The following is a 10,780-nucleotide window of genomic DNA, read 5'->3' as shown; positions in this document are numbered from 1 at the left end:
GCTTGAGCCCCTGGAAAGATCGCAGCAAGGACCACCGCCTTGATTTCAGCCCTGCGAGCCCCTGAACAGAGAACCCTAGACTTCCTAACCACAGAACCTGAGATTAACAGGTCACCGTTTACTGGAGTAAGTTTGGGATTAATTTGTTACGTAGCAATGGAAAAGAAATACGTAAGGTCATCAAGAAAAATAAAGAAGCAATAGAAAAGGGGGAGGGGGTCTGTGAACAAAGAAACGCTACGCAGTTCAAGCTCACACCGATGCCACTGAGGTGACACTACCCAGCCTGCAGCAGCTCGCAGCACCCCTCCCCAGAAGTGAGAGGAGTGTCATTTGGGGTATGAAGCTCATTTCATGAAATATTGATATTAAAGCTGATTTTGCAATGAATTCAATCTAGACTCATTTTAATGAAAAGAATTGTAACCAAAATATGTGACAATCATCTCCCTTAGGAAACCTTTCCTAGAGCTTGAAAGCTCCTGGTGTCCTGGCCTCTCGTGTGATCCCCACTACAGCCCCCATGACTCTATGTTTAGTCAATTTGCAGAATTTAACCTGTAACTGTAGTCTTCATGTTGTTTTCTAATATTTAAGAAAATACCAAACATCTAGCAGCAAATGTTGGTTCAATGAATGAACGTATGCATGGATGAGATTTCAGGAGGAAAACTATGTCTTTGCTTCTAGGTACCTGGAAATTGAACACAAAAAATGAGTTCACTGGAAGATGCAGGAGGCCAGAGAACGTGTCTGTCATCATCACCGTAAATGATATTGGGCTCCTAGCCCACCACCTGCCACATGTGGGACCCTCATTTTGTGAGCCTGTGTTCACCAACCAACCTCATTGACTGAGGCTGGTGGAGCTAAAAGAAAGAAGGGTGAACTAAGTCAAGATTTAAGTTAAGACAAGCAAAGACTCAAACAGCTGAAAACATGGAAGTGCACATAGCTGGTGATGATGAAGGCAGGGTGAAGTAGATGTTTAGTCCTAAAGTAGATACCAAATTGAATAACTAAATGATACACAGTCTGGAACATGAACTGAACATCACCAAAATACCAAACACAAAACAATCACAACAGTCCCAGAATATGACCTGATGTTTCCTTGATTATCCAGATTAGGGGGCCTACTGAAATCCTTTTGATTTCAACATGGCAGAATGAAGACTGAAGCCTGCTGGATCTGCCACCTGTTGGATCTGCCTTCTAAACTCAAGAGGGAGTCATGGACTTGCTCTCCACATCCTCATTCCAACCCAAGGAGAGGAGCTAGGATTCGGGTCAGGGCCACACATAATAACGTGGTTTCAGTGAGACTTTTGATGAATGGAGGAAACAGCCCCTAGTTCTCTGGTTCTCTGAGGAGTACCTGTCCCAGGGAGCCTAAGAAGGAATCTGTTTGGGTTCCTGGTGAAAGGTATAGGGTTTTCACCTGCTTCCTCAAGGCCAAAGGAATCCTCTTGACCCTTGTACACTCTAATCTAGCTGCCCTGGCCAGCCCAGTGAGGCCCGTGATTAGAACAGTATGGTAAGAAAAACTGTTCAATGGCCAAGTAACCTCTCTGCACATCTTTTTCAGAAATCTGTGCTTTGAGTGGGTGAAGGACATAGCAATTCTGGATTCCAGCCAGATATCTATTTGTTTCTACCTTGGACAGTCAATCCAAACCTTTCACGACTTGCTTTCCTCTTGTCTAGACCCTTACTTTCTCTTGCCATGGAGCTGAAAATTGGTGGTAATGGAAGACACCCCAATATAATTGAACCCCGTGAGGCAACTAATATGTTATTATTCCAACTCAAACGTATGATTGATCTCAGGTATCCACCAGTGCATTTGCTGATGTATCAACTTAAAAGAGACATTTGAAAATGCCTTTCTTCATATTTTTGTGAGCAAGAGATGAGAGAGGAGAGCTGTCTAATAAGGTGTGTTTGTACTTGATCGAGCAAGTCTAATGACAATGCAGTTTATTAGGCCCCTTCCACATATTGAGCATGGAGGGAGGAACATCCCATGTGCTTTTATAATTTTGATGCACAAAGAAACTGAGGTTCACGCAATAGTCCAGCCTTCAGCCTCTGAATCCCAGGTTGTCTCCACAGCAGCGTGATGCCAAAACAGCACAGATTAACGATGGATCACCATCCACTGCGGGGCAGCTATCTAGTGCCTGGTGCAAGCTCACCATGTCCTTTAACGATGGATCACCATCCACTGCGGGGCAGCTATCTAGTGCCTGGTGCAAGCTCACCATGTCCTTTAACGATGGATCACCGTCCACTGGGAGGCAGCTATCTAGTGACTGGTGCAAGCTCACCATGTCCTTTAACGATGGATCACCGTCCACTGGGGGGCAGCTATCTAGTGCCTGGTGCAAGCTCACCATGTCCTTTAACGATGGATCACCATCCACTGCGGGGCAGCTATCTAGTGCCTGGTGCAAGCTCACCATGCCCTTTTCCATACTTCTGTGCAAAACTTAGGTAAGGATATTGGTGTCATTACAAACGATACCAAGCTGGGAGCAATCTCCAGCATTTTCAAATAAAACAAACCGAATCTAAATGTAAAGCTTGAGAACTGAGGTCCCAAAACTCAACAACACAAGTGTGTGATTCTCCCGATGGGGTTCAACACCAGCACACGCATCCGAAACTTAAACACCTCTAGCTGAGAACCCGCCATGTGTCAACAGTGTGACGCGGATGCCCATTAGCTGATTTGAAGGGCAGGATGGTCATTTCTTACCCTCTCTTTCTGTCCTGTTAGGACCATCATCTGGAAGTCAAGGTTGACCCCAAAGTGGGAGGAGACCAGACCCAGCTGCTCACTGCAATTCAAAGTATTGCCTCTCTCCCAAACCCTGTCACTGAACAGAAATGAACGTGGGCAGAGGGTTTACCACTGCATACAGAAATGACTGCCACAGCAGTGTTTTAAGGAACAAGACAGGATATCTCCCTTTAGCAGTGCAGGCATCAAATATCAAGCTTGAAACTGCATTTGTGTGATAAGACTTGAGAGAAGGTGGAATGGCACGGTGTGAAATGATCTGATAGCACGAAAAATTGTTGTTAGGAGGTGTTGGCACTTGAAAAACAACACATCTTGTTCCTGTTGGCTTCAGCCCACGCTTACTCCAAGGATATTCTGCCGTGGTCCTATTTGGAAATCTTCAGTATTGAGCGGATAGTGAGAGAAAATGCACCCTAACAGCTGCCCTTTCCTTACAGACAGACACAGCATTCTGTTAAGCGGCTTGCACAGACACAGAAACTATTTGCTATACATTTTCCTTTCTTAAATTTCATTTTATTTTTAGCTGACAGATAATTGTGTATATTTTCAGTGTACGATGTGATGTTTCATTACGTGTATACATTGTGGAATGATCAAATCAGGCTAATCAACCTCTCCATCACCTATTTTTTAATGTGGTATATGTACACAATGAAATACTATTCAGCCTCCAAGAAGCAGGATATCCTGCCATTTGTAACAACAGGGATGAAGCTAGAGGACATTACGCTAAGTGAATTAAGCCAGTCACAGAGAGATAAGTGTTGCATGATCTCACTGATACGTGGAATTTTTAAAAAGTTACTCATAGAAGCAGACAGTAGAATGATGGTTACCAGCAGCTGGGCAAGGAAAGGGGGTAGCCAGGTAAAGGGGAGAGACTGTATGTTTTTGGATTTATTTTCTACTCTAATATTTGAATACAGCACTGTTCCTGTGCATACACACACACACACCCCCCCCCCACCCCCAAGAAGGAACTCGGAGTCTGTGCTCAATTGTCCTGATGAGTGAGAATTTCTAACATGCAAATTCTGTTTGGGTAAAGTTTACCAAAAGCAAATGGCAACGGACGCAGCTTAAAGTTTAATATCTATTGAATCATTTCCCCTCATTTCTGGCTTCTCTTCTGGAATATTCTGTGGGGATTTTTTGTTGTCGTAATTGTTTTAAAGCTCCGAGGGCTGGGAAGAGTAACGTTTCTCTCAGGCAGATTGGCTGTGACATGTGTTCATATGTTCTTGATCATCACTTTCAGCTTCCCGCCTGTGACTGGTGGATCTTTTCTTGTTACATCAATTCCTCCCCTTCTCCTACCTCCCACCCTTCGTTCCTCAGTGCTGAACCTTTCCACCTCTGTTCCCATCCAAGGCAACTAAAACTATGACACTCAGCAGCCTTCCTCTTCTATCTTCTCTGTAAATACAAGCTTTGAAGAGCGCACTACTTCCTTGTCTAGGAATAACTTACGATTCTTCCTAAGTTGGGAGCTTTTAGCACGCTCATAGGAGACAGTGAGGAAGTGTGGTGTGTGTGTGTGTGTGTGTGCATGCTCAAAGGAGAGGGGGTGGGAGAGAGAAGTACAGAGTACCAGGAATTATCTATGCATAAAGAAATTAAAAGAGAATATTTTCCAGAGCAATTGAAGCCCATCTCCTGAACAATGACGACAGCTCCTCATTTTCGACAACAAAAGAGGGCACGTAGGAGTCAGCTCATTAGAATATCTGTGGCTCTTTTCTGTTCTCTCTGCATTAAGCCCCCATAATGTCAGTTGTCACTTATTAATGACAATTAACTAGTAATCAGCAGTGAGACTCTTCGAGGTGGTCTTTGCCTGACAGGTGAAGAAAGAGAACATTGCGCAGTGCCACACGGTGACATGGAGCCTTCAAAGGGAGCACGGCATTTCCATAAATTATTTCAGACAGAAAATTCCTTTTATACATTCTCTCTACAGCTTAAGGATCTTTAACCCTAGAAAGGCCACACTCCCATGCTCTTTCTGTGATTTTTTTATTCCTTACTGAACGAAATCTTCGATCTACGATTGTGGTCACTGGGCTTCCCACCCTCCTGTCACCTTCATTCCTGCGCATTTACTGATTCCACCTGCTTGGTTTTAGTTGGGTCCACGTGCGAGGCATGGTCTGTGATGTCCACTGCTAGTGCACAGCCCTAAAGAGCTCCAGCCCTGAGGCAGAGGCTGTGCTTGGAGCATTTCTCCTGCAGGTGGATCTATCTGCTCTTCCCTCATTCCTAATACAGGTGACAGAAGGGCCACAATCTTTGAGAATCACAATGGAAACCACAAACCCAGTGCCACCCAAAATGGTTCTCCAGCCTGTCACAGGGCCTGCCCCTCTCCTTCCGAGTCTCAGCTTTCCTCCCGCTGTTCTTCATCCTGAGACATAAGGAGACAGTGTCCCCGTCCCCCTGCCCTGCACACACAGGTGAGGCCATACGGACAGAGATAGACTGCACAGACTCTTACCTGCTCTCCCATGGTTCTGTTCTCCTGGCTTCTCTACAATGCTAAAGCGCTTGGCTAACCTGAAGCGTTCTGTAAAGTGGGGAGTTTCAAGAAGAAAACATTTGGAGAGTGAATAAGAACACTAAATATTATTGCTACAGGATAAATGTGTTTATCTTGTCTTTGAGGAGTTCAGGCTTAAGAAATGACAAATCCAGCCTTGGGAAGAGACGTGATGATACCTCACTGTGGAGAGAGTGAAAGCAGTCAGGGTGCTACCTGCCAGGAGTGCATGGAGCAAGTGCATCACCAATTTCACTTAAAAAAAAAAAAGGCCGTTATTCATGTCAAAGCAATGCAATTAGCATGGAAACCATTGGCACAAGGAATGATATCCAAACCAGTCTCTGAAACCCCAGACTTTCTATTTCTGATGTGGGATTCCAGTCTTAAAAAGGTAAGCCACCAGAAGCAGGAATGTAGGAATACACTAGTTGGAGCATTTCCAAAAGAAGCACCAAATTCATCTTTAACGCTGTGATCAAAACTGAAATTTTAAGAAAAGCGAGAGGTCATCCAGACATAGAAACTTTGTGACTCCTTTTTCATAAATCTGTTGTTTTTCTCTGCAAAGTTTTAGTGACAAGAACTGGTGTTGCCTCTCTGCAGCTTTCCTGGCTTCCTTAGGAGAATTTTGTGATATTACAAAGCTTCCATGACAACAAATAAGATATTACATAGTGTGAGGCTCCAACTATCTAACCAGAACTTAAAGACAAATATTCACGTTACATTTAAGAAAACAGTCACCATGCAAAAGACTGTTTTAAATTCCCTATTTAAAAAAATATTTTTCATCATAATCTGAAGTTTGGACAAAGCCCTTTCCATCAGATTTCTGCTTGCAGATTATTTTAGAGTTTAATGCTATTAGTTTCCACTAATTGATGAAAAAAATTATGGAAAATGGAATGTGTCCTAATCAATATGTCCAGAGTACAATTTTGAGATGTGGTCATTTATTACGCATTCAACAATGCAAAAACCCATGGTTCCACTAAATAGGACCAATAATTGAGCTCCCCATCCTGGAATCTTGTGTATCCAAGTGAATGATGTGTGAATTTCACAACTCTAAAACAATAAGGATGGTGATATCTGGGAGGAAAATTAATTGCTTTAAAAATGGAAATTAGATTTTTCTAATTTGTAAATAAACATATTACAAATGAAACGCAAGTATTTAGGGCATTACTGTCTCTTAAACTTAACAAATCAAAACAGAACTAAATACTGCTTTCTAAAATTTTAAGGACATAAAAGAGTCAAAAGTTGAAATGGGTATGTTTAATCAATCATTAATTAATATTAATCAATTAATGCCCAATCATTAATCAATTGGTCATAATGACATGAAAGCTATGGCTTAGAAATACGATTGAATATATAATTTTAAACTATATGATAATAAATTATTCCCAAATGCCCATCCTTTTTGGTTTTGTTATCACACCATGCTTACCACACATCCACATACTCTGCTGTTCTACAATGAGAAAAGGAAAATTTTAGTTTAGTTTGTTGGAGAAAATTGGAAAAATTACTCGAAAACATGCATAAATACATTAAAATGTATCTAAAGAAGAAACATTTACTGAAAGGAGAAAAATGTTTTAGTCTTAGGACCAGTTGGGGTTTTGTAACAGCCCATAGGAAACCCAGCTGTGTATGAATTGATTGGATGAATTTGGCTAACAGTTACAGTTATACAAAATGGGCTTTTCCTTATTATTTACATACTTTAGAAACTGGTGTTCCCAATGTATCTGTCCCCAGTTCCTTGCCACTAATGTACTTTTGGTCAAAAAAGCTTTCAAGGAAAAATATCCCTGCAAGTTCAGCTTTGTTCAGAATGCTTCAGTCTTAAAGACTTCCTTTTAAATTCATCTTTAAGCACTGCATTCTAACCAGAAAACTACATTTTTAGCTACTATTTAAATATGATGTGTGCTATATCTGAAGTATTTCAACAAAATATGATCAAATATATGGGCCCACTGTTTCTACTCTCTGTTCAAAGTAAAATACACTCTACACATCATAAGACAGACTTTATACCAGTCAGATCAAATTGTAAATATTTTTGGGTGATGTAAGAAAAATAATGACTGACTAGTTACAGGTCATCTAAACACTTTTGGTGAAACACTATTGATGTTTAAGAAAGAAAATGAATCCCACGTACTCTTCAGCGCATCCTGGTCTTATTCAAGGTAACATGCTTCCTCATCGTCCTCACCCTTTGCTTGTTGGCCTCTGCGTGTGGCTATCAAGAATCTGGGTCAAAGATATCAGGGGCTTAGCAGGGCCCTTAAATTTCAGCTCTGGAACAAACTCACCTATGGGAGATATTCTGATACAGATTTAAAAGTAGTCCCAGTCTCTTGACTTCTAGGTCTAATCCAAGTGTTTTTTTTTTTTTATGGAGTTACTCTAAGTGATCAAATCTCATCCTACTAGGGTGGTGACCACTCTATTTTGAGATTATTTTTGTTTCGCTAATCAATACTAATTGCAAATCAGCAACAGAACTCATAAAATTGGAAACTCCTCTCCCTGTGAGCAAGTTGGGAAATCTGAAGAGAGTACAAAAGTACATTATTCACTTGAAGTCACTGGGGACCCTTTAATGAGACATAGCTTTGTGGATGAACAAGGGGGAACAGACCTGGAAAATAACTACCCTGTTCTAGTCCCGCATCCACAGAGGAGCCGCAGGGTCTCAGTCCAGTTCTTTCTCCACACCCACAGAGGAGCCAGTGTCTTAGTTCAGTTCTTTCTCTCCTCTTTGCTGTTGTTGTCTGTGGCCACTTGAGTTTAAATGAATCATTAAGTCCGGGCAGGCTGACTCACGCCTGTACTCCCAACAATTTGGGAGGCCGTGGCGGACGGATCACTTGAGCTCAGGAGTTTGAGACCAGCCTGGGCAACATGGTGAAACCTTATCTCTAAAAAAAATACAAAAATTAGCCAGGCATGGTGGTGTGTAACTGTGGTCCCAGATACTTGGGAGGCTGAGGTGGGAGGATTGCTTGAGTCAGTGAGGTCAAGGCTGCAGTGAGCCCAGATCATGTCACTGCACTCTAGCCTGGGCAACAGAGTAAGACCCTGATTTAAAATAAATAAATAAATAAAATCATAATTAATGTAAAAGTACTCCGAAAATCATACATGTCCTTGAATGATTCTTTTTTAAATAACATAAGTGAACAATCAACATTAAAAAATATTATACATGAAAACATCAAGATTAAATTGGTTAATTAGTGAAAATGGCCAAAAACTTAAAAACATCAAACCCTTGTATTCACACGGCAAAGGTGTGTAGAAAGTCATTCTCATGCAAATAAGTGTGTAAACCAGTACAAGTCTTCCTGTGGGTGATTTGGCCATGTGCATCAAATCACATTACGATGCAGCGACTTCAATTCTAGGTATTTGTTGTAAGGAAATAATCAAAAATATACACAATAATATTGAGAATTTTTTGTACTCAATATTTCTAACTGAGAAAACTTGAAAAATCTAAATGTTGCTTTTAAAATTGTCATAAGGAATTGATTAAATAAATTACAGTACAGCTCAATAAGATTTAAAAATCCTCCATATGTAATGAAATGAGAAAACAGACATTATCTACTGTCAGGTAAAGAAGAAGCAAGGTACAAAAAGTATGTTGAACATGATCTCTAGTTTGTAGAAATATGGAAAAAAGATGTTAGCACTAAAATAGTGATTTTTCTCTAGATGAAAACAATACTTTTTATTAACTTCATGGTTATTTTACAAGTTTTCTACAATGACTATGTATCACTTTTGTCATAAGAATAAAAGTTTTGTAAAAAGCACAAATTGTCACCAAAAGAGATTTTACTTTTTGGTATCTTTTAAGCTAACAATTCAATAATTAGCTTTCAATGGTATCCGCTATCTTCAGATAAATTATAATAAAATAATAAGAAATTTTCCCTCAGAAAAAAGTAGAAACCTTTATTTGCATGTACAGGTTTCTGAACATTTAGAAGTAGATTAGACATGCTTTAAAGTTAACAGTTTTTCAAAGGCTGTCAACTATAGAAATGTCGAATCAGAAACCTTAGAATTTTTAATCACCTTTTTGCACACACTGCCTAAAAAAGTTTGTTTCACTTACATAAACCATTGTCTGTCATTATTTCACAGGTTTTCTCTCTCTTTAAAAACTGACTACCTATAAAGCAACATCCTCACCCAACACACATTTTGGGGAATACCATAAACTTTAAAAAATTCTACATTTGAAGGAAAAAAATACATGATTAGTTATTAACTCCAAGTCTCAAACTGCAAACATGAGTGTAAATCAGGGTGATGCCTGCAGGTGCACGACGACCACCAAGCCAAACCAGACTGCTGGACTGAGAAGCTACTTGCCCTCTCCCCGGCCTCCTTGCCAGCGTCCCACAGGCTGGGACAGGTGGCCGACTCTCTCCAAGTGCCTAGGGCCATCTTGTCCCCACACCACAGAAGATGAAGATCTGTTCCCTGGGACCGACTTAGGAGGCCGAGAGGCCCCAATGCCATGTGTGGAGTTCATTTGCTGGGACACACAAAACTACACTAAGTGAAGGGTGGACACATTTCCTCGGACATCAATGAAGGAAGGGGAAACGTGTCAAGCAAATCTTCAGATTGCAGGTATCCCAATCCTTCCCTGGATTAGTCAATCCATTTGTATCCTTACAAATTGAGTTTCTGTGTTATTAAGTATACCCGTATTCAATTGAGTTGCTACAGAATCATAAAAACATCTTTCAACTTATTTTCTCAAATCCAGCAGACCATGGGGTGGTTACATTTTGCCATCCACAAGGGCTGCAGTGGGAGGTGATGAGCAGCCCTGGCCGCTCAGCACCATCCTAAAGCCTTGCCTCTAGCTCCCGACCCCGTAGGAGACACCCTGCCTCTGGGTGACAGCAGAGATCCCCACCTGGGGCAGATCCCAAGGCCTGTAAGGAGGTGTTCAGAGTGTGGTTCTGCAGCAACAGCTTTTTGGGCTCGAAGCCCATGTTTAGTCACTTAGTCGTTCGTAAGCCATGTGGCCTTGGGTCCATTCCTCAACCCTGCTGTGCCTGGCTCCTCACCTGTAAACTGAGCATGAAACAAACAGAACCCACCGCATACAGTTGTGAGGAATGAATGAGTTCATAGGTGGGAAGTACTTCGAATTAGTCCTGGGCACAGAGGAAGCACTCGACAAATACTAGTCGGGGTCGCCACGTTCATTATCACTATCAGTGGTATGATTAAGATAACCTAGTCTCCTATGCATTGGTTGGGAAATTAGGGTCAATGACAACGTAGCAATACAGTTGGTGAGTTAGGAAGAAAAAAATTTAAAGGAAAACCCCAATTCTATGTCTATCCCCAGTGATCGGAACTCAAGTTGCAAGCTG

This window comes from Pan paniscus, chromosome 17, assembly GCF_029289425.2.
Source record: "Pan paniscus chromosome 17, NHGRI_mPanPan1-v2.0_pri, whole genome shotgun sequence".
NCBI classification, from domain to species: Eukaryota; Metazoa; Chordata; class Mammalia; order Primates; family Hominidae; genus Pan; species Pan paniscus.
This window is presented reverse-complemented; position numbering follows the sequence as displayed.